Here is a 24,660-nt window from a genome sequence, read left to right as displayed (position 1 = left end):
TAATAATAAGTCCTAGCCATTATCTTGGGGATTTAATTATACACATGAAATCACAGAAGCCGGACGGTAGAGTATCGCCATAAGGAGTAGTCATCCCCACCACATTCAGTCACCACTGAAGTCCCAATGATTCTGATGAAAACCATGGTGGATGTCTTGTTTCTCTGCAGAATTGCCCTTCCATTATGCTGTTTGGAGTACAATATTACTGAGAAATAGACTGTGGGCTCTTCACGTACCATGTTTCCCACCAGAATAATTGGGATTATGGAGGAAGGGTGGTGAACTATTTTCAGCCGGAGGCTTTCTGCCCCCAACTGACATAATTTGTCTATGCTTGTCATAAATAAAAATGTTGGTAGCATTCTCTGTTTCCCATTCCCAAAGTTTTACTTTTGAACTTCAAACTGATATGGAATAACTTTTGCCTGAACTCTACAATAAGCATAGTACAAATAAACAATTCACTATGTGACAGAGTGTTTCTGTGACTAAAGGTACTAAGATACCACCGGCAGGAACATTAAACGATAGCAAGAATGATGATATAGCCTGGAATTGTACATACACATCTTAATTACATAACCACCTCCATTGCATAACTAAGTAAAATCTCTCAGCCTGACCCTCCCTCCCTACTTTCCTTGAAAATTATTCTCCACTGTACCTTGCAGAAAGAAGACCCTTTTTTTGCTGAAAAAACAGAGTGCAGGTGGATGATCATTCCACCCCTGCCTTCTGCCAACCACCTGAAACAAGGTAATGAGACTAGGTCTTGCTTCTGTCACAGACTCACTGGCTGGCAGGAGGGGATGGAAATGTCATCTGCCCACCACACTCTGATCAGAAAAAGAACAGACTCTCTTCTTTCCACACAACTGATACTGAGAGGGCAGTTATGATTGTGCCAATAGTGCTACAATAGAGACCATGTAGGGACTGTGAATACAAACATAGGTGTTAAGAGCAAACTGAAGGATTCTTGCTTTGCATATTGAAGGCCACTCTCCGTATTTGTAGCAGTGAATAGAGAAGAATATGTTGGAAGATTTTTGCATTCTCTTTCTCCTTCCCTAGATAGATAGGGATTTCCTGCATGTAAACCCTCATCTCTCGCTCTCTCTCTCATTTAAACTAACTCTCTCTCATTCAAATTCAATCTTCCTCCTCTTTCAACTTTCTTTGGAAAGAAAGTGAGATAAAGCGCCAGCCTGGGGCTGATTTTAGGGCTCTGGAGGGATGGGTGTCCATAGCGCCCAGCCCTATTAATGATGCCTGTGTGCCATCTTGCCACGTGGGGTGCGACGATGATACATGTGCCGAAACAGTGCTTGCTGGAAGCGTCGGTGTCATGGTGTGCGAGCGCTATCATGGTGCTTCTAAAAAGAAGCCGCTCTAGGCGGCTTTTTTTTAGGGAGCACGTTGGTGCCACACATGTGGTTGGTGCAGCACCGACGAGGGCCAAAGACAAGTGGCATGGAACTGCCCATCTGTATCCCCCCCCCCCATAGATTTCTTTGTACCTGAACTATTCACTAGCTAGATTAGGATATACTGTAGCTTCTATGTAAATATAGATTAAAGCCATTAGTAAACTTTTGTTTGAACTACAGGCTACTTGTATTGTTTTTTTGAGTTAGTCTCAGTTCTTAGGGAAACAATGGCGGGTTACACACCGCCAAAAAGTACGTGCTCGGCACGTACTTGGGTTAGGAAGGGGCATCCTTTCCGGGCGCCCCTAACCCTAGTACGTACCGAGCACATACAAAATGGCGGCGCCCATTCTACATGGGCGCCACCATTTTGATGTAGCGGATGCTTAGCGCCCACACGTCTCAGCACCATTATGATGCTGCAAGTGCGCCAATTGCACTTTGCGACGTCAAAATGGCGCAACAAATGAGGGCGGCAGGAGACTGCCCTTTTCGGGCGGTCTGTTAGGCACCATAGTTAGTCAAAGGCACATTTCTGCTATTCTGCTGATTTAAAGCTAGACTCTAACAGGCTTGGCTTTGACATTTTTGATATTTAAATATGTTTGTTTCCTGAAGCTGAAGCTTTAGGAAATTTAAATTACTCTACAGAATGTTTCAGAGAAGCAAGCATCAATCGTCCTTCATTGTGTTGATCAGAAGGGGTCATCAACTGTACTTAACTTCTGACCTCACCACTCAAGGGACATGACCTCCTTAATAAAGTCAAGCGTGACCTGACTCTGCTGTTTACTCAGCTACCTGTAACACAAGTAGTTTTCTCAGAACTGTTAAAGAAGGACTTGTTGTCAAGAGGGGGAGATGCTCCCTTGACTTTATGAGAGTCAATTTGGCCAGGAAGGAAATCTGCAAGACATTGTGTATCTTTATTATAACAGCTGGGGACTATTTGGCATGGCATTTAGAAATCTGTTTTAGGCAAATAGCCTTCTTCGATCCCAGTGGAAGAACAATTGGGGTAAAAGCACACTCGACTACAGAAAATCCATTACTAAGACTCATTGTGGGAACTGAGTGGTTCCTGTTCACCTCTTGTGGTTATTGGGACACTGGATTGCATCCATAATTTAAAACAATTAAAGGCCTGCATGTCCATCTTGACCAAATTTCAGAATTCACTTAATGGATATTTAGGAACATGCCGTTTGAGGGCTGTTGGACCTGCAACACTCTCAGTTGTCAGAGGAACCATGTCTTGCATCCATGTGGCTATCAGATCATGCTACCCTGTAGTTCCTCCTAAAAGACAGCCTGGGAGATAGTTCACCAAAGGGTTGGTTTGCCAACACCTGAATCTGTTTCCTATTAGAAAAAGTATGGCAAAATCCTCTTCTCCATGATAAATGCAGTCAGACTTACTTATGCAAGAAAACAGAAAGAAGACAAAATATGAAGTACAACAGAATGGTTACTGAAAATATACAGTTATATCAAAATGGTTAACATGTTTGGTCAGAAATGGATCAGTAGAAAGAAAGAATGGTCAGAATCCTAATAATAATAATAATAATAATAATAATAATAATAAATTTACTTATATCCTGCCTTTTCCCAAAGGATCAAGGCAGGTTACATAAAATACATGAAATACATAATACAACATAATCAAAATTATGTCTCCCTTATCCCTTTTCTAAACTAAAATAACAACATTATAATTACACTAAACACTAAAATAACCACATTATAAATACAGATTAAAATTCAATTTTAAAATAAACTAAATTTAAAATAGGCAGGATTGGGGAGAGATCTTTGGGAAAATGAGGGCAATCCAGGTCTATATAATGGGAGGTTAGTCTGGGAAGGCCTGCGGGAAGAGATCCATCTTGATGGCCTTTTTGAAGGCATCAAGAGTAGTAATATGATGGACCTCCTCCAGCAGGACATTCCATAACTTAGGAACAGCAGACGAGAAGGTCCTCTGGGTGACCACAGCCAACCTAATCTTCTTTGCCTGCTGTAGATTCATCCCAAAGGACCTGAGTGTGTGGGGTGGATTATATGGAAGAAGGCTCTCCCTCAAGTAGGCTGGACCCAAGCCATGTACAGCTTTAAAGGTTATTACAACACCTTCTACTGCGCCCAGAAACTAATAGGCAGCCAGTGAAGTGATTTTAAAATAGGTGTTATGTGGTTGCTTCTAGATTTTCTGGCAACCAGTATGGCTGTCATATTTTGTACCAATTGAAGTTTCCGCACTAGGCACAAGGATAGCCCCATGTAGAGCGCATTGCAGAAATCGATAGCATGTACCACCATTTCTAGGTCCCCTGGCTCCAGGAAGGGCTGCAGCTGGACTATTTAAAATGTAACTGGGAAATATAAGAACATCAGGGAAAAGAGGGACAGGGAAAGGTTACAAATTTTTTTATCATTATATAAGTGGGTAAAAGAAAGAAAAAATAGTTAAAAATAAAATAGAGTTTCAGTAGAATGTGAGTAAAGGCAAAAGTGAGATATATAATAGTTTTAGCAATTATATCCAACACATAGAGGTTAGAAGTCATTTTATTTGAGGAATGTATGTTTTAGTTGACAGAGATTTGTAGGTATGAAGATAGGTAGGAATATTAATAGAAATGAAAGTGATTTGAGTGTGTTGGATTTTTTAAAAAAACATTTTTTAAAATTGTTGAGTTGTAAGATGCTTTTTATGTACTCTATATGTATATGTTCTAAGGTGTGTTCTAATGTTTTATGCCTTATGTGTTTACATATTCTAATGAGATAAATTAATATGGAGGGGACAAGTCTTATCAGCTGCTGTAGCCAATAAAATTCTGCCCACTCTTTATGTCCAGAAATGCATTTTGTGTAGTGTATTTCTTATATGCACTTGCCCTTTCATTGCTTGGGCTCCAGTCCCAAAGGCTTTTTAAAATCAATTTTCCCAATCTTTTTTTTTTTTTAATGAAATGTCATTTTAACATCTTTTGATATATTATATCTTGGTTAAAATTTTTGTATTGTTTTGTAAGTTGCACCTGAAGCACTACTCCAGTGTATAAGTCTATGAAATGAAATTAAATGAAATCTGAGGTAATTCTCTGAGAAACTGGTTCATTGGTGATCAATGGGCTGTCTGCCTTATGGGCCAACCATGGAAAGAAAATACTTCCAGTATGCAATTTCCATGGCATTTGGCATCTCATAGGTTGAGTGTATGCATAAATTAAAACTTAGTGCATGGAAGAGCAATGGCATTCAGATACAGAGTTTTTTTCTAATAAGTATAAATGTTTGTATAATGTGTGGGATGCAATCCAACATCCCTTCAGGACAGTATAAAGATATACATGCGGATCTGTGCTAGGCTGAGCTATGTCCTCCTGACTTACTAAAAGGTTCCTGAAGCGTGTGAGTGTTCCTACAGGATGCTGGCTAATGGTTGGAAAAGGTTTTAAAGATTAAGGAAGGGACAATTCATCAACTCTCAAGACAATTATTAAAGAAATTGTATGTATTACATTCTGCAATTCATGATCCTAGAATACTAGTGGAATATGTTTTGTTTCTTTAACCACTTTTCATGAAGTTATCTTTAAGTCTTCGAGCAATGGCTGAAAATAGCTGTAGAAACTCAAGGGCTGTACAGACTGTCCTGCAGCCGCCCCTTTTAGTGCTAGACTGGGGCCATGGCAACTGCACACCGCAGCCCTGATCTCGCCTTTCCGTGGCACAAAACAGAGCTGCAAAAAGCAGCTCCTTTCTGGCCATGGAAAGGTCACCTTGGCCACTAGAGCAGCAACTTTTCGGCACTCCTTTGGCACCGTGTCATCTAGACACAGTGCCAGAGGAGTGCTGTGACACTGCGCACCATGTGGTGTGGCACACACCATCATGCCAGCCTGGGTGCAGAGTTGGCGCCTGCATCGCATGGATGCCACACCCCAACTCCACCACCAGGCCTGCCTCAGTGACCAGTCTGTACAAACAACCCCTCATTGTTCCTACATTATCTGAATAGTGTAAAATTGCTTAGTTTGTAACATCTGTGATCAGATTAATATATGATATAATAATAAAACATGTAAGCTTAAAAAAAAAGAGTATTGATCCTGGGGATTTACTGCACTGCACAGTTATAGTGGTTTGATACCTCTTTAAGTATCACAGCTCCATCACACATAATCCTGGGATTTGTAGTTTCGTGAAGTGCATAGAATTCTACACTACAGGTTCTTATTATACACCCCTGAACTATAGCTCTAGAGCTTTCTAGCAGAGCATTCTGTGTCTCATGAACTGAAATCCTAAGATTCCATAGGATAGAGCAATGAACTTTAACTGTCAAATCATAGTATTAGAATTCTGTAGTGTGGATTCACCCCTGGTGTACTGGGATGATAAATCACCTGTTGAGGGCCTGAGTTCAAAGTAGGAAATAAAGGATGGCCTGCAACATTTATAATGCAAACCATTGCCACCATCTAACACTTCTTAAGCAGCTAGAATGCCTTTTTCAAAAGAAATGAAAAGAACCAAAATAATTACAAAACCTCCAACCTTAAGGATAGTTCAAGCCTCTCAGCAGAATAGTCAAGTGGTGTCATGGTAAGGTGCATAAATTGAACTGCAGCCACTAAAAATGATGGTTGACGATGATAATGAAAACAAAGAAAAATTCAACTCATTTAAAGAAGCTTCACTGCCATTTATCTTTCTATTTGATAAAAATTTCCCCTGACATTTAAAAATCCACATTGACTCTGCATGAGACAAGAATCCTCTATTGAAAACTGAAGATACATTACCACCAGATGAAAAGCCGCTAAGAATCGAAGTGGGAACTTCTGAACTGTCATCGGTTTATAAAGGGAAAAGCCAGTAGATGTAGATACATGCTGTTTTAAAGATATTTTAGGCCTCTAAGATGGTTCTGGACAAACTAACTGGGGGAGGGGATTTACTGCATATTTCAAAATGTTATAACAGAGCAGTGCACTGTTTTAATGATATAATGATTGCTATTCTGCAATGGCCATTTAGCCAGCAGCCGCATCAGGCAAAGGAGATCTGTTCAACTGCCAATTGAGGTGCAAAGAGTATGATGTTTCCTCCGCCGCCACCACCACCACCACCACCACCCCATCAATGTTTCATGCCTAAGTATTAAATTAAATACTTTCTGGCCTGACTCCCACATCACAAATGATGAAAATGTCATTCAACCATGCTCCAGTCACAGGCTGATTGGATTACCTTTTCTCCAGGCCTGGTAATGTAAGTTGAATGTGAGTTACAATCATGGCTATAGTGTCAAAATTATAACTATATACAGTGGGCCCTTGGTATACACTTAGGTTTAGTTCCAGGATTCTCTGTGGATACCAAAATCCATGGATAGTAAAATTGTTCTCCTTATATAAAATGGCAAAATCAAGGTTTGCTCATGGAATTTATAAAATTTTGGGGAATATTTTGAAGCTGTGAATTCTTGAGTCTATGGATAAAAAAATCTGTGGATACAAAGGATCCAGTTTTTGTGTAGTTTTTGTGTGAAAACAAAACAGTTATCTACTCGCCACCCTAGCTTACTTTACCAAGCATCAGCTACATGGGGAGAAGGTCTATTCTTCCAGTTATTGGAGAATGGTTGCATTACATTTTCGTCAGGTTCAGGGTATGAGATGGGCTAGGAGAAGTTACTTAAAGCTAAAACAGATGGCCCCGAAAGGGCGGTGCAATGCTGCTCCTGATAGAGCTAGATTGGGGCCTTGGCAACCGTGTTGCACAGCCCCAATCTGGCCAGTTTCCACCCCACATAGGAGTAGAAAAAAGTCCACTTCTATTTGGGGCAGAAAAAAGCCAGCCCTTCGCCTATAGAGCTGGCTTTTCACCGGCTTTGGGGTGAGTGGTGTCTGAACGCTGTGCCCCCAAGCATTGAGACGGACTTTCAGGGCTGTCTGTTTCAGCCCTTAGTTAAGGACTTACTTAAGTACAGTCAGCCCTCTGTATCCGTAGATACTGCATCCACAGATGCAATCATGAATGGTTTGAAAATATTCCCCCCCACCTCCAAAAAAAATCACAAAGCAAACCTTGCTGTTTGCCATTTTATATAAGCGATACAAATTTACTATTCCATTGTATATAATGGGACTTTTCGGATTGGGGGGAGGGGGGCTTGGAATCAAAACCCAGCAGAAACCAAGGGCTCACTTCATAAGCTGATACAGAATTCCACAAAGTGTTTTTACTAACAGAGACAGAATTACATGACATGCACAAAAAATGTCATGTTTTATCTCAAATACTTTATTTGGAGCCATTCCCAAACTGGGAACAATGTAATGGCTGTTCCTCATTTTCTCAGCATGTGTTGGTTCCATTTTACATGAGGGATGAGAATATTTATCAGTATTCTTTATATATCTATTGCATAGTTAGGTAAGAAAGCTTAAAATTCACTTTTCAAAAGCTTTGGGTTTCGATGAAATGTTTAAGAAATAGTTGTGCAAATATATATGAATAAAATGATGTGGCAACCCCCTCCCAAAGAGGAAAATTCAAAGTATGCATTGAGGCAATACTTTCATTAGAGCAACCAAAAGGCACAAAATATATTATGCTAGATTTCAAAGCCCACTGGCTTCTCCATTAGGAAAATATTTTTTAAAAGGCAGGGGAAGAAAAGGGATGGTGTTAGTCAGAGGTCTGCAGGCTGCTTGAGGTTACTGCTAAAGTTTGTGCTTAAGGTGGCCTTGAGTTTGGATTGATGCAGATGGAAGAAAGGCTAGGTCAAATCCTCTTGCGGCCATGAGGTGACTGGAAACAAAGGGAGTGAAAGGAAAAAATATCCTTCTCTTGGTAGCAACAAAGCACCTCTTTCAGAGAATTGGGACTGTCTCTGTCCTATGCAAGATACAAGTCCACTTTGTTGGCAGAATATAGTGAATTGTTTAGAAAGCTTTTGTACTGTCTGGTTTAGATATAGGTTTAGATGTTGTGACAGGCAAAGTGCATCAATAGGAATCAAATTCAGATCACCTTGCACTGAAGAGAAAAACCCTCAGAAAATAAAGTCCCAGTGTTAATCCAGCCCATCTTGGTTAGGATTCCCCTTTTCATCAACTAAGAAAGGCATACTCCAGTGAAACATCTAAATCATCAAAATGTCAGAGGGAGAGTTTAGGATGTATTTAAAGCTTTCTCATTGAAATCAGTGGGACTTAAAAGTGCTTACCTTTTCTGGGATTAAGGGGCTATACAGACAACCCCAAAAGGTCTGCAGCCAAATTGGGGCCATGTCAACTTCATGCCGCGGCTCTGATCTGGACTTTGGAGGGCACAAAAAGGTGCCACAAAAAGAGGCTGCTTTTTACACCCTCCAAAGGACACCATTGCCGCAATGGTGCAGGTCTATGACGCCCCTTTGGTGCTGCGTCATTTGGACATAGCGGCAGAGGTGCATCATGATGGCGTACGCTGTCTGGAGTGGTGTGTGCCATCATGGCACCCTGGGGGCAGAGGTAGGGCAAGTGTCGTCAGGACGCTGCGCCCTGACTCCATCCACAGGCTGGTCTTTCGGGCCAATCTGTACAGGCCCTAAGTTATTAGTTAGCAGTTATCATACATGTTTCCTGCAACCAATTTCAATAAGTAATGATCTACATATGATATAGTCCATTATTAAAAGTTTGCCCACTAGTAGACAAGGTTAATGCATCTCTTTTAGCCTCTCTGAATGCTAAATTCAAATCCATATTTCATTGTTTTGTGAACATGTGAGACTAGAGTTCCATTACATCACGCATTTAGATACTACAATTTAAATGAAAAGGCAGTTTGAGCTTAGATGTAGTTGATCTAAAAATGACCAATTTTCATGAAGTATTTACTTCTGGAAGTAACTATTGTGACTGAGAAAATAAGCACGTCATTTGCAGCCTGTTTGCAAAAGTGCTCATGAAACAAATTACAGAAAAACTGGAATCTAAAGAAGCCTATAATTAAAAGAATTCATGGAAGCACCGCAGGATGAATGAATATTCATACCCCATCATGAGCGTTAACGTCACAAGTTTGATTTTCATTTTACATTTTAAAATGCCAATCTGAAACTGCGGGCCTTTCTGATTAACTCTCTGGGTTTATGGAGGAATAGAATCAGTAAAAACAAAACAAAAATGGAACAAAATGAAATGAAAAACACACATTCCAAAATTGGGACAGATTTTCACTGAACAAGTCTGACAAAATACTAGATAAAAATTATCTGTCCAGATCAAGAAGATTTCACTATGGTATTGTTGTTGTTGTTGTTGTTTTAAAGAAAAATACATTTTCGTGAAGGAGGATTGCACTGTTTGCTTCACTGCCATAGTTTGTAGTGTAAATCAGGGAGCAGGCCAATGAAATAAAACAATGGTCAACAGCAGCCAGTAATGCTGAAAACAGAGTTTGTGGAAAACAAAGACAGATAGTGAGCCCATCAACATAGCCTTGCAAGTGTATATGTTTATAACAAAGACAATTGTTGTTATTATTATTAACAATAACAACAACACTTATTTATAATGCCCTTTTCACCAAAGGCAGTACATCAGAACATATACAATAAAAACTGAACGTTCACAGTAGGCCCTTGACATTTGCAGCTTTCACACTCATGGTTTTGTTTATTTGTGAGGTCATGGCCACAAGCATGTGCAGTCCTCCTTCTTCTCTTTCACCCTCCTGGGCTTTTCCCTTTGGAGGGAAAAGCAAAGGAGGGAGCGTGCAGCCTGGAAGGGTGGGTGTGCCAAACCTGTGGCTTTCCCACTGGGATAGCTGTCTTCTAGGCAGCTATCCCACTGGGAAAGGGGGGGAATTCAGTTCTTCCACACATGCCTTTCCCACTGGGATAAATGTCTTCTCTGGGCAGCTATCCCACTGGGAAAGAGGGGAGGAGGATCAACAACACACACACACACACACACACACACACACACACACACACCGTGTGCCTTCCCCACTGGGATAGCTGTCTTCTAGGCAGCTATCCCACCAGGAAAGCGGGGAGGAGGTTCGATCCTCCTCTCCCTTTTCCTGGTAGGATAGCTGCCTGGGGTAGCCAACTATCCCAACATTGAAGGGGCAAGGAGCCAGTTAAAGGGACAGGAGGGCAGTGGAAGAAGAGAAGAGCAGACACTCTTTCTGGCTGCTCCCTCTTGTCCCTTTAACTGGCTTCTGCATGGGGATGGGTTTGCAATTTTTCTACATTCGTGGGGTTCTTGTGCCCCTAACTCTGACAAATGTCGAGAGCTGACTACATATGGTACCAATGAAGGATTCCTGCAAGAGCAGTCTGTATAAAAATAAGTCATATTTTGCTAACTTCTCTTGCACTGGAGATTTCTATTTCCTTCAGAGTACAGCTACTGGTTGGCTTGGACTTCAAGATCTCCCAGACAAAGATGGGCTCACCATACTCGTCGTCATCATACACAACAATTGGTTTCTGCCACATCTCAAGCTCTTCCTCTTCCCGTTCCATGAACAGTTCTGGCTTTTTGGCAGCAGAGTGAAAGATCCTGCAACAATGACCAGTATACGAATAGGTCATATTTTGCTTTTGCACCGAAGATTCCCATTTCCTTCAAAGTGCAGGTACTGGTTGGCTTGGAGCTCAAGGTCTCCATGACAAAGATGCCTTCATCATTGTTGTCATCATAATCCATGACAATCCGTTCTTGCCTTGGCTCAAGCTCTTCATTCCATAGTGGTAGCACATGCAGTCATGGTGGCTGAGTGGGAAGGCAGGTAGGTCCTCTAGACTAGGACCAGGACTGAAGTACCGCTGCTGCATTTGTGGCTGTGACCATCAGGCCACAGGCAGGCATAGTGGAGGAGTCACCACTGCTTTGTGGGATGCTGGAAGCAGACAGGTGGCTTGGTCAGCAGAGGCCATAGAAGGTGGCAATAGTGCAGGTAAGGCATGTGTTCAGACCAGCTCCTTCTCTGTGCCCTAAAGCCCCTCTAGCTCTGTCTCTGTCCTGCCAAGGCAATACTGACCAGTCAGAATGAATATTTTTTTAAGAAATTGACTACAAAATAAAAATGGAAATTATGATTAAAACTGAGCATGTGGATTAAGCTGCCTTGTTGTTAAATCATTATTAAACCATGCTGTAAATCAAAATGATTTGAGTTTATTTGGCTGGCTGCTGAGATTACCCAAGAAATGGTAATTGGATTTGGAGACTCTGAGATGTACTGTAAGTGGGAATGATAATAGAGACACACATAACATTGATTGCATAGGTAAAATAATTAGAAGTTTGATTTAAAGAAAACAATAGAAATGACTCACAAGGTTTGGGGAGGTTTGAAATAATTGAGACATTTTGCTGAAAGTGTACTACTTGGAGGAAGTAAGGGTGGCAGAATGTGGCCTTTCCTAATCAAAAGCATTACATGCAGAAGGAAACCATGACAACAACTGGAGTAGGTTCAAGAAACCAATTGGTTGTAAGAGGCACAAGAATGTTTAATATTTTAAACATAACATTTTAGGAAAGTTATAGTTTGACTTTTCCCCACCATCATTAGATGATGCCACCCATTTTAGTTTCTTCCTAATTATTTGATTTATCATAAATATTAAAATATTTTTATCCTGCCTCTTATCCTTAGTTGCCAAAACAGCTTACAACAGGAACGGAATCTGCTTAGATAGGAAACATTGTTTGAGATAAAGACTTTAAATAGACGATGGAGCTAACAGGAAGTTATTGCAGATTCAGAAGTACAAACTGTAGCTAGGGAGGTTACTGTTTTCTGTTTCTTGATTATTATTTTGTGTGTATGTGTGTTCCCGTGAATGCAATCTGCATTTTCCCCTCTCTCCTTGGGTCATATTTGGTTGTGAGTCTTAGTTTTTCCATTTTACAAAAGAAATTTTTGTGGTCCATCCCAATATATCACAAACAATTGGTTTCAGAATATTTTAGTATGTTAAATTATATTTTGTCCATTTGTTCCTACTGATGCAATTGTGTTTGTATATGTTTCAGTTGCTCTCATTTTTTTAGCCTTTTACATTTTAAAGATGCACTCGTCCTTTTATGCATCCTTCATTTTCTCAAAACACACTGCAGAGGTTGCAGATACATACGTTTTGGAAAAAGTGTACTTACTATATCAATGAGTGACTATTTAAAATACTGAAACCTCCCAGTTGGCTCTTTGGTGGAAGGTTAGGGAATGGAACTGGTTCTAGTTTCTGGATTCTCATCCACAACAGTCAAGTAGGAGAAGTTAGTCTTTTCATGATGATGATGGCTGGCATTCTGTACTGCCGTTACACTTTCATAACCCATAGTTGCTGATCCCTAATTGATCTATATTCAGCAACACTTTATTTGCTGATCCACTTGGAAATAACAGGTCCAGACAACAGGATTGGGTTATAAAATGGGTCATTTATATAAATTACCTTATTTATGTGCTTTCTACGAGATTACAAAATGACAGGAGCAACCTAGTGTGGGAGCAGTTGAGACTAGCGGTCTATTTCCCAGGCCACCTTTTCAGCTTCCCTGGGCAAAACACCTTAGCCCCATGGATAGCCTGTAATTGGGTTGCTCCCTGGCGAGTTCACATCTGGAATGCCAACCTGAGATTTCCCTACTTAACTCACGGGATTTAAGAGAGTGGTTAAATCCCAGGTCAGCCCCAAGGAACATTTCTTTCACTATCCTGTGATGTGACAGACCAAAAGGGGTATTTAGACAAAGAGGGCCTATCCTTGTGGCAAAACAATAACTGCTAGGTCCAGCCATAAGCAGTTATAAATTTGCATTAAGTCAAGACAGGGCAAAGTGAATGATCACTGCATGGCTGTAGATGGCCTTCATAGAAGCTATAGCTAAAGGTGAAACTCTAAAATTTGGTGTTAGGGCTGAGGAAAGTGGTGCCAACATCCTGACCCCAGCTTCCTCCTTAAAATCTTGTGTTTAACAATATGTTTTAAACCATGGATAGACTGTAAATTGTTAACCATAAAAGGGGTGGGGGCGCCTGAGACTAAATGACTAACTGAAAGAAATTGGCAACATGAGCTTTCATAGATTTCAGTCTATGAAAGCTCATGCTGCCAATTTCTTTGTTTCAGTTACTCTCAAAGGTGCTGCATTTCCTCTTTTTAAGTGTCATCCAAATAATCCTTCTCCTTTTTGCCTAACTCCCAGTATAAAGAAAATACATCTACATATTCACACTTTAAGATCTTATCCTTAGTTATTTGAGATAAATGACCTCCCAATGGCAAAGTGATAGCTCCATAAGGTATAACTGAATAGGGAGATGCATCATAATTGGTTGGGGCATGAAGACTGAAAGCCGTACCATCACCAGCAGGCCACCTCTAAAACGGGGGGGGGGGGGGGGGGGGCTGGAGAAATGCTAGGCTATTGCCACCATTGAGCCAGGGGCCAGGATTGAGCACAAGGCCCAGGTTGAAGGACCAAATCTAATGGAATAGAGGACACCTTTGTAGCTTGTAGACCAACTCGGGTGGGTCCAGCCCCACCACACATCCAGGGTCAGGTCACACCTTGATTTGAATTACATGTAATGGGTATCTTATCAGAAGGTGCATTGGTGGAAGGCTGGTAAACCTCTATCTCAAGAGTATCATACACATCAGGAACTGTAGAAGACTTGACCTGGGCACACTGATTTTCTAGGATATCAAGCTGAGCACAGACCTCACTATAAAACTATCTTTATTTTGATACCTTAGGGCCCATACAAACAGGCCAAAATAAAGCTGCTTTGGGTCACTTTGGAGGTATGCTGTTTAAATGACACATGCATCTTAAGAGGCCAGAAGCTGCGCCAAAACTGCGCTCCAGTCTTTAGAACTGGAGCATGGTTTTAGTGTGGCTCCTGGCCCCTTATGATGCATGCATCCTTTAAACAGCATAACTCCAAAGTGACCTGAAGCAGCTTTATTTTGGCCTGTCTGTTCGGGCCCTTTGAAACATTACATGGGAGGATGAAAAACCCTAACAGAAGATCTTTGAGACTAACTGAAAAAAAGAAGTTGGCAGCATGAGCTTTTGTAGACTAAAGACTACTTCAACAGATCTGACGATATAGACTTTAGTCTATGAAAGCTCATGCTGCCAACTTCTATCTTTCAGTTAGTCTCAAAAGTGCTACAAGCTCTCTCTACATACTGATCCTACAGACTAACATGGCTATATCTTTGAATGCTAACAGAAGATGACCTTGATTATTCTAAAACTTGTATTCTAGAAAGTGCAGTGTCCCAGGGGATTTCTACATCATCATCATCACTAAAAGATGAAGAAATAGCAATTTGTGGGTGCTCTGAAAGCTGTTTCTCTGCTGTCTCCTTATCCTTGGGGTCTACAAGGCCTTTCTTTGGCCCCATATTTATGACAAACAGAAAATGAAGAGAAAAAGAAAGAGAAGCAAAAGGAAAAGAAAAGAAGGAGAGGAAAAACAGAATTGAGAATGAAAAAATAAATTAGAGTTGTGTGTGTGTGTGTGTGTGTATCTATATGGTCAATTCAAGATAAGAAATTAAAGATGTGTTAGTCTGTAGAATCAGTATGTAGAGAGATATTGTAGCACCTTTGAGACTAATTGAAAGAAAGAAGTTGGCAGCATGAGCTTTCGTAGACTTCAGTCTACTTCCTCAGATGCTTTTGGTGGAGTGGAAGCCAGGGACATATATATGCTATAGGTATGTGATAATGTCAATTCAAATTCAAAATCCTTTGTGTATTGAATAACAAGTCCAGTTTTAATTATAGTCGTTAGTGGACAAAAACATAGCCATTGAGTATGGAAATGAGGTGCCAAGTCCAGTTTGGCCTTGGAAACTAGCCTGCAGGTGGGGAGAGTAAATGAGTGTAAGACACCCCCATGAGGATGGGGTCAGCTAGTGTTGAAATGTGTGTAGTGAGCCAGGAAGCCATTGTCCCTGTTCAATCCATTGCTGAGGGACTGTAGTTTATGGATGAATTCTGCTGTTTCTGTTTCCAATATACCTTTGTAGTTCTTTTGTTCTAGGACTGTTATTCTGAGATCTGAGATGGAAAGCCAAGGCAGACTGAAATGTTCTGCCACCAGTTTTTATTTATTCCCATTCCTAATATCTGACTTATGTCAATTTATTTTCTGGTGCAAGGGCAGGCCTGTTTGCCCAATACAGAGTGCTGCGGGGCACTGATGACATAGTATGGCATACATCACATTGGAGGATGAGCACGTGAAGGCCTCACTAATATTGTGGGTGATGCCATTAGGTCTTGTGATGACATTTCCTGGATAAATGTGCAGGCAGAGTTGGCATCTTGGTTTGTGGCAAAGCTTAGTACATGCAGGGAGGCAGCCAAGGGGGGGGGGGGTTCTTGGGGTCCGGACTCCCCCCTTCCATTAGAAAAATGAATGGTGCGTGCTGCTGCACCGCCGCACCCAAGCCCCATTATAACGGTGGCACTTAGTCTGGACCCCCCCCCCCTTCCTAAAATCCTAGCTACGTCCCTGGTACATGTGTCCCCATCTGAGTCATGTTTCTTCCTGTGGCTGAGCACCTGTTTGAGGTTTCGAGGCTGTCTGTAGGTGAGTAAAGGTCTGCCACCAAGAGCCCTTGAAAGAGTAGCATTACAGTCCATAATGGGTTTTAGTTCATTGATGAGGTGCCTGAGTGGCCCCAGTGGGGAGCTGTATGAGACCAAAGCTCATGCTGACAACTTTTCTTTCCATTAGTCTCAAAGGTGCTACAAGATCTCTCTACATCAAGATATGTTAGTGAGAGAAGAGGGAGGAAATGGGGGGGGGGGGGGAGCAATCCCAGCTTATTCCTCTGCAATATAGCCTATAGAAAACCTAAATAAGAAACAAGCCACAAGCAGTAATGATGTATTCAATTAAAACAACAAGGGAAGGAAAGACAATAAACAGGCAAGTAAATTATCAGCCAAGTTATTGACACAGCTCTAGTTATTAATTCAAGAATCAAGAACCAAGGAACTGAACAGAATACAGTGGAGCCTCGGGTTACGAAATTAATTCGTTCCGCGGCCGCTTTCGTAACCCGAACGGCTTTCGCAAGCCGAATCCCCATAGCCGCTAATGGGGAAAAGCCGCGATTTGGTGTAAAATCGCGCCGAAAAGCACCAAAAGTTTTTTCGGGACCCGAAAAAACTTTCGTAACCCGGATCAATAATTTCCTATGGGTTTTTTTCGGGTCCCGAAAAATTCGTAACCCGGGTATTTCGTATCCCGAGGTTCCACTGTATTTAAAGGTGGTTTTGCCAGTTTCCTCCTCTGAAATATAGCCTACCCAGCACATGGAATTCATCCATCGAAGAACTAACCAGGGTTAACCCAGCTTAGTTTCTAAGATCAGGTGAGATCTAATGCTTTTAGGGAAAATGAAAGTAATATCCAATGTGCTCTCATGACCATGTGGAGGCTCAAATACTTGACAAAATTCAAAGTAAAGAAAGAACAACCAAAGAAAATGGGGACAAAAAACACCTCTAATAGCAGAGCTGTTAAATAAGCAGCTTTTCAAGGCCTTTAAAACAATAGGTGAAATTTAAAATTGAATTTTAAAAAATTAGAGGCAAATGGGGACAAATGCCACCCCTTGTTTCAGGTATTAAAAGCAATTTAACAAAATGTCCAATGGACAAGCCATGTGGCTCTGCCAGACCCGGAGCTGTTGCCTCCAGGCAATTCCAGGATGATGGCAAATTACTTTTTCTGTCTATTAACACACACAAAAAAAAACATCCTTAATGATGAAGACTTACAGGCACAGTATGTACTTAGAAAGCTCCTTCATGTGTTCAGTGTCGTTTCCTCCCAAGTAAGTGTGCATAAGATAGGTTGCAGAAAACCTTTCTTAATTCTGGGAGGACTCAATAACATTTTTTTTGATATTATTAATTTCTTAATGTTTGATATTTAAGTCCATTTCTTGTAATTCCTGGAGAGATTCGTCTGCACAGGAGTCTTTTTGGTCTCAGTTTGCCTGATCTTTGGGGGGGGGGGGGGTCCCATTGTATACAGCCTAGTCTTAAGGTGTCTCTATCCTCCCCATCTCCACCCTCATATCTTAGGCCATATGATTTCCTATACACTGACCTCCCCGAAGGCACATTTGCAGTGTCAGAATACAGTTTACCTTCCATATCCACAGACACTTTGTCCACAGATTCAACTAGCCACAGCTTGAAAATATTCCAAAATATTCCAAAATTCCCAAAAGCAAATGTTGATTTTGACACACACACACACACACACACACACACACACACACGGGACAACATTTTACTATGCCATTATATAATGTGACTTGAGCATCTACAGCTTGAACCAAACCCCAGCAGATACCAAAGACTCATTACAATGGCTGGAATTCAGCCTAGGACTTATATCTTTTTAAGTGGATGTATATGTGCAGGAAATAGAATTAAGTAGTTTCACAATGTTTGTATTCACTTATGGGCTGCTCTGATACTACAATATATGGGTGTCTATTGCAGAATGGTAGCCAGTGAAGGGACTGGTGCATCACAGTCCTGATGTGCAGTGGGCATGAATACACTTCAGGGCACTCCCAATTCACATCCAAACACCAGCTAGGAAGTGCTGAAGGGCAACAAATGTGGGATCAAATGTGTGTGATGCACATCACCAGGGCCTAATGAGCATGCCCCATGTTCATCACAAGTACACAGTAAACATGAGAAGTGTCTGATGTGCATCAGAAGATGCTCATCTTGCCAGTGCATCTTCACAATATGTATCTTCACAACTCATTAGCAGAGTTTTGTTGCATTTCTGCAGCATAGTTATGGGTGCATGAAACTATGAAATGTAGACCATGTAGAACCTTGGCCCATATCTCAAGAATTTTTGTGCGGAAAATGGCTTCTGAGAAATGTTGGCTCAAACTAAAAGTAATACTCTGTTAAATTTTAAGAGTAGATCTTCAATGCCTAGTCTCTCTTAATAACCTAGAGAGTTTAGGATGACACACTAATGGTGTACCTATTCCTTCCACTGAGTGGAATGTTCTCATCCTATGTTTTCATGGGGTATAAAATGGCAGGTGTCTCTACAGATTCATCATTATGCCACATAGCATGGGAGTTAAGGTAAAGTTTTAGAAAGAGCAGAATATAATAGTTGTTTTCTCCATTTCAAGAGGATACATGAACAGGAAGGGGGAAAAAAAACACAGTTCCCTCACTGACAACAAAGCTCCACATCTGTTACAGTGGTTGCTAGGTAACTGCTAACAATATCCTAGGAAATGTATTAGAAATGTTGGCCCTCACTGCTCTTGTGACTAGTTAGCAGATGCAGAAGGAGATGGGATGAAGAAACCCTATAGATGCTGCATTCAGTCATCATTAGTTTTGGGGATGGGGGAGGATTCGGGTCTTGAACACTGGAAAAAAGCCTCCCTCCAATGCCACTTAAATTTAGTAAGATAACAACAAAGAGCTATTTCTTCAAGGCACTGATCCTTGTGAGGATGCTTGGTAAGTGAAATGGTAGCACGTTACTACTCTACAGCAATATAACTTTGGTTCACTAAGAAAAGGGACAGGGTTTGTGCCTCACTTCCCACAAATATCCTTGATTCACCCTTTCAGAGGTCAGCTCCCAGCTGGTATGTCTGACTCAGCTCTTAGATTTCTTGGTTTCCATGTGATTGTTGCTGGTAAATTTGTAACTTGACTGAGATGAGGGCCACTTTTAGATCTAAGGGGTGGTATGATAAAGTGGATCTCCCACAAGGGGAAGGAGTGATCCTTTGTAGTTTTACTTGGTGGCAGCAGCAATGTCGCAACCAATGCTAGGTAGCTTGGAACAGTTGCTCAAATCCCCTCAATGCCCAAAATGTACCAAATGCCCTCAACCAGTATTGGTCTGGACAATTTATCAAGATCATACAAACTATGTGTGTGTGTGTGTGTCTGTCTGCCTGCCTGCCTGCCTGCCTGCCTGCCTGCCTGCCTGCCTGCCTGCCTGCCTGCCTGCCTGCCTGCCTGCCTGCCTGCCTGCCTGCCTGCCTGCCTATCTATCTATCTATCTATCTATCTATCTATCTATCATCTATCTATGGATATATGTGCCTTCAAACCAGCTGTTGTCTTATGGTGATTCCATGAATTTCATAGGGTTATCTTTGGCAAGGAATACTCAGATGTGGTTTTGTCAATTCCTTCCACTGAAATGTAGCCTAGTATTAATTGGCAGTCTCTCATCCGAGTACTAACCAGGGCTGGTCCTGCTTAATATCCAAGATTAGATGGGATTTGGTGCCTTTGAGAGATTTAGGCCCTATAGACTGCATAGAAAACTGCAAACTCTATTACTCCACATAGATCTAGAGCCATTTTACACTACAGTTAGATATGATTCCATCTTAAATGACAGGGCAGCATAGTGGGATTTGCAGTTTAGGGACAAAAACGTAGATTTCTCAATCAGGGAGTTTCAGTCCCTCCCCAAACTGCAAACTTCAGGATTCCATAGGCTCAGCCATGGGAGTTAAAGTAGAATCATAGTGCCATCACTCTGTAGTGTAAAAGGGCCTCTTATCATACAACTGAAGCCATCATATGGTCTCAGCAGCTGAGCTATGAGACTACAAGTAGCACTGGCAGTGTAGAGTGGGTCACCTGTGGTCCTGCAAATGTTGATGAATTATTACTCCTAACATTCCTCAGTACTGGCCAGGCTGAGTGGAGGTTGTATGAACTGAGAGCCAACAACATCTGGAAGGCCATACATTGCACAAACCTACAAGTGAAGCCAAAAGGCTTATGGATGTGTCTTAAAGCTGGACACCCTGAAACTCGAATGATTCTAGATTAACATTGCTAATCTTCTGATATATGTGCTTAGTCCTTTTGTATAAACCCTTGAACACCTTGGATTGATGCTTTTGTTTCAACCTACTTTGATTTTATGAATCATGATATGACAAACGATTGACTAAAAACAGTTAAGCAGCTAAAATATATATTGTTTGGCACACAGAGAAGCCTTTAATTTCTTCTGTTAAATTTTTGGTGCCTTACATAGACCATATGAGCAAACAATTTATTTAAAAGGTGCTTGACAGAGTTCCAGAGAGGAAGCTAAGCAGTTGGAGGCTAGGACAGTATGTGGGTGAGATAATCTAATCCTGTGGGACTCAAAAGTAAGATGTTCACTTTTCAAAACAGTAACAATCACCAAAACAAAAACTCACTCAACCCTGTGTTATAACTGAAATGCTAAAGACTCAAAAACTTTTAAAATCTAGAGTAAGTACAGTATATGACAGCAAATAGAATAATTTAGCTCTGAAAGTGACATTGAGACACAGAAAAAGTTATTTGTTTTTGAAAAATACAGTGGGACCTTGATATCTTTGATGTAGCTATGACATGATAACCCATCTAGTGAATTGGGACAATGTGTCTTGTCAATGTTGTACAATGAGACTCACAGCATTATGACCCTGGTTGTGCAACAACATAGTGCTATGGTGTTAATGGTTCAATAGGACCTATTCCACCACAGGCACACTCTTAGCTTTGCTTCTCCAATGTTTCCCAAATATAGCTACATCTCTGCTCTCCTCCTGAGAATACAGAACATCAATGTGATTCAAGGAGCCCTGGTGGCAAAGTGGTTAAATGCCAGTAATGCAGCCATTCACTGCCACAAGTTTGTGAGTTCGATCCCAGGCAGGGCTCCAGGGTCCACTCAGCCTTACATCTTTCTGTAGGTCACTAAAATGAGTACTCAGCTTGTTGGGGGTAATTGGCTTACACATTGTAAACCACTTAGGGTGTGCTTATGTGCACTAATAAGTGATATAGAAATGTATCTGCTGATGCTATTGCCATTGACCTTTAGATAACTTACATGCTCTCAAGTCTCTTTAAAATGAAACAAATACCTAACAAGATGCTAACCCCATTATTAATCCCAATGAGAGTAGATTCATTGAATCAATTATGACTTAGTAAGTCAACACATAAAAATTGCACTAATTCAGTGGATTTACATTAGTTGGACCAACAATAGGATTCAGGTTACACATTACATCAAATATTAGAGATGATATATGTGTCCTTACAAGTTAGAGTGGGGAGGGTCTGTATCTGGGCTTTCCATGGGTATCAGATTGACCACTAGAAACATAACATTGGACTAGTCTGGCCTTTAATCTGACTGAGTGAGGCTTTTCTTATGCTATATCCAAGGAGACAAGGCAGGAGGAAGAGAAGTATAGGCATACAGGAATTCAGGATGGCTCACATTACTCTTTCACAATGCATTCCAAAAATAACCTCTGACCATATCTTGAGAATTTAAAAATGCTAGAATGAAAATAGTTCACAGCAATACAACTGACTCTGCTCCACATATCTGATAATCAAGGTTTTTGAAGCCCTTTCATCTTCATTATAGACTTTGAAATACATTAATATAATAATTTGCTAAGCTATTTCCTTTCTCAAATTGTCATATTTTTAGAAATGGGGCTCCACAGGAAGAAGTTTATTCCTGTGCTGTTGCTTTAGCTAATAAAGCTTATGACAACACACTGAGATGTTTTGCCATGTTATAATTCAACAAGTTTATTGTCAGAAATAACAGTGATTTTTAATGTGTCATTTGCAAAAATGATTTGTTGCAAAAGCATATCAAGCAATTTTAATCATTGTAGTAAATCCTGCACATAATTGGGAAGGAAAATCAATGCAAAAGAGTTAGAAAGCAGTAATTAAATGGTGCTTACCACTGTTTTCATAATAATTTCACGGAAAGTTATATATTTGTTAATTCTGGCCCCATTCCCACTTACAGATAAATCGATGTGTGACCCGAATCAATGGATCGATTCAACAGTGGAGCATGGTTCCCACTATTTTTGCCCCAGTCACATTTATTTCCTCCCAAATAATCCACTTGTGGTTCACATTCATGCCTGAATCGATTCAAAATGGACCTGATCCAGCTGGCTGAAGGGCAAATTTAAGTCGATTCCAATCTGCATGTGGTTCACAGTTGTGCGGAATTGATTTATTGAAAAAGAAGCAGAAAAAAATCAGCATAAAAAAGATGCAGGTTAAATGGGTCTAGAGCATGGCCCCCCTCTCAGAATTGCTTCACTGATTCGGAACAGGGACTTAGCTAAGGGGGGGGGGTTCTGGGGTCCGCCCCCCCCCCCTTAGCAGGAGGAGAGAAAAGGGCGCTCAGCCCCAAACAAATGCCAGGGAGTGCACTACTTGCTCTCCTCTAGGCTTCAGGAGGAGCAGAAGTGGCTCCCTGGCGTTTGTTTGGGGCTGCGTCCAACAAGCGCCCTTTTCTTTCCTTCCGGCGCTGGCAAAGCCAGGAGGAGTGCCCTTTTGCAGGGCCTGAGGAGGAGGTGCCTGAGGAGGAGGCCCTGGAGGAGGGGGAGGGAGGGAGGAGAGGCTGCATCAGGCTGCATCCACACTAAAGAAATAACCAGGTTGGGCAGTGCTTTAACTCTTTTCTAGCTCATGGCTATGCAATTCTGGGAGTTAGAATATGTTCTGGGGTCCAGATAGCAAGGTTGGCTCTTTTCTGGCTCCTGGCAATGGAATTCTGGGAGAGTATGTTCTGTGGTCCAGATATCGAGGCTTGGCCCTTTTCTGGCTCCTGGCTATGGAATTCTGGGAGTTAGAGTATGTTTTGGGGTCCAGATATTGAGGCTTGGCTCTTTTCTTGCTTCCTTTTATGGGACACATCCTACATTTCAGACTTCTGCCCAGAAGGAATTTCAAAAGTCCTCATTTTTTGCAAGCTGAGCAGATGTCCTCCTTTTTTAGGACGTGTCCTATGTTTCAACCTTCTGGCCTGGATGAATGTAAAAATGTCTTCCATTTTTGGTAGGAAGACACACGTCCTCCTTTATCCAGGATACGACAGACATTTCAGACCTGCCTAGGAGCAATGTCAAAACATCCTCCATTTTATCAGGGTGACCAGACATCCTCCTTTATCCAGGACACATCCTACATTTCTGCCCAGGAGGAATTTCAAAACATCCTGGTTTGTTCAGAAGTGTGCCTTTGCCAGCATTTCCTTGAGACTGAGAGTCTGTGACTTACTTGCCTAGTGGGTTTTCTTGGTTTGTTCAGAATGTGCCTTTGCCAGCCTTTCCTTGAGGCTGAGAGTGTGTGGCTTACTTGCCTAGTGGGTTTTCTTGGTTTGTTCATAGAGTCTGCCTTTGGTGACTTGGGTGTGTGCGAGTGTGTGCCTTCAAGAGGTTTTCTTGGGAGGTTTGTTCAGAGAGGGTTTGACTTTGCCATCCTCTGAGGCTGAGAGAGTGTGACTTGCCCAACGGTTTTCTTGGAAGATTTGTTCAGAGAAGATTTGCCTTCACCTTCCCTTAAGGCTGAGTGTGACAAGTGCTGTGATGTCCCTTGTGCGCCACACCATGTGGACATGATGCATGAGCCACATCATCGACACGTACCCCATGTAAGATATTTAGCCTTCTCTGTTGGAGAGAATCAGATTTTCATCGAATCCTGGTCTCCAGTCATAGAATCATAGAGTTGGAAGAGACTGCAAGGGCCACCCAGTCCAACCCCTTTATTCTGCCATGCAGGAACTCTCAATCAAAACATCCTCATTGACAGATGGCCATCCAGCCTCTGCTTAAAGACAGCCCCCAAAGAAGGAGACTCCGCTGCACTCCGAGGAAGGAGTGTGTTCCACTGTTGAACAGCCCTTACTCTCAGGAAGTTCCTCCTAGTCTAACACACAAAGCTATATCCCAACCTCCTATCCAGGAAGAATGTCAAAATGTTCTCCATTTTGAGCATGACTGAGAAACATGAGTTTATATTGTTTTTTATTAATGTTTTTGGCTTTTAGTTGGCGTGTTCTCCATTTTTGAACGTCCTACAATTTGTCCTACATTTTATTGTGCATCATGTCCTACATTTTTCCTACATTTTGTGTCTGGGGGGGCTCTTAGCCTCTCAAAATGGTGGCACTTAGTCTGGACCCCCCTTCCCAAAATCCTGGCTACGTCCCTGTTCGGAATAATTGGGAACTAGGGTCATTTGAATCGGTTCAAACCGATTTGCGATCCAATTTAAAACATAGTGGGAATGACCCCTTTGATTTTTAATGCAACTGAAAGAAA

Source organism: Sceloporus occidentalis, unplaced genomic scaffold (assembly GCF_023333645.1).
Source record: "Sceloporus occidentalis isolate IW3139 unplaced genomic scaffold, rSceOcc1.0.p SCAF_2, whole genome shotgun sequence".
In the NCBI taxonomy this organism is placed as follows: Eukaryota; Metazoa; Chordata; class Lepidosauria; order Squamata; family Phrynosomatidae; genus Sceloporus; species Sceloporus occidentalis.
This window is presented reverse-complemented; position numbering follows the sequence as displayed.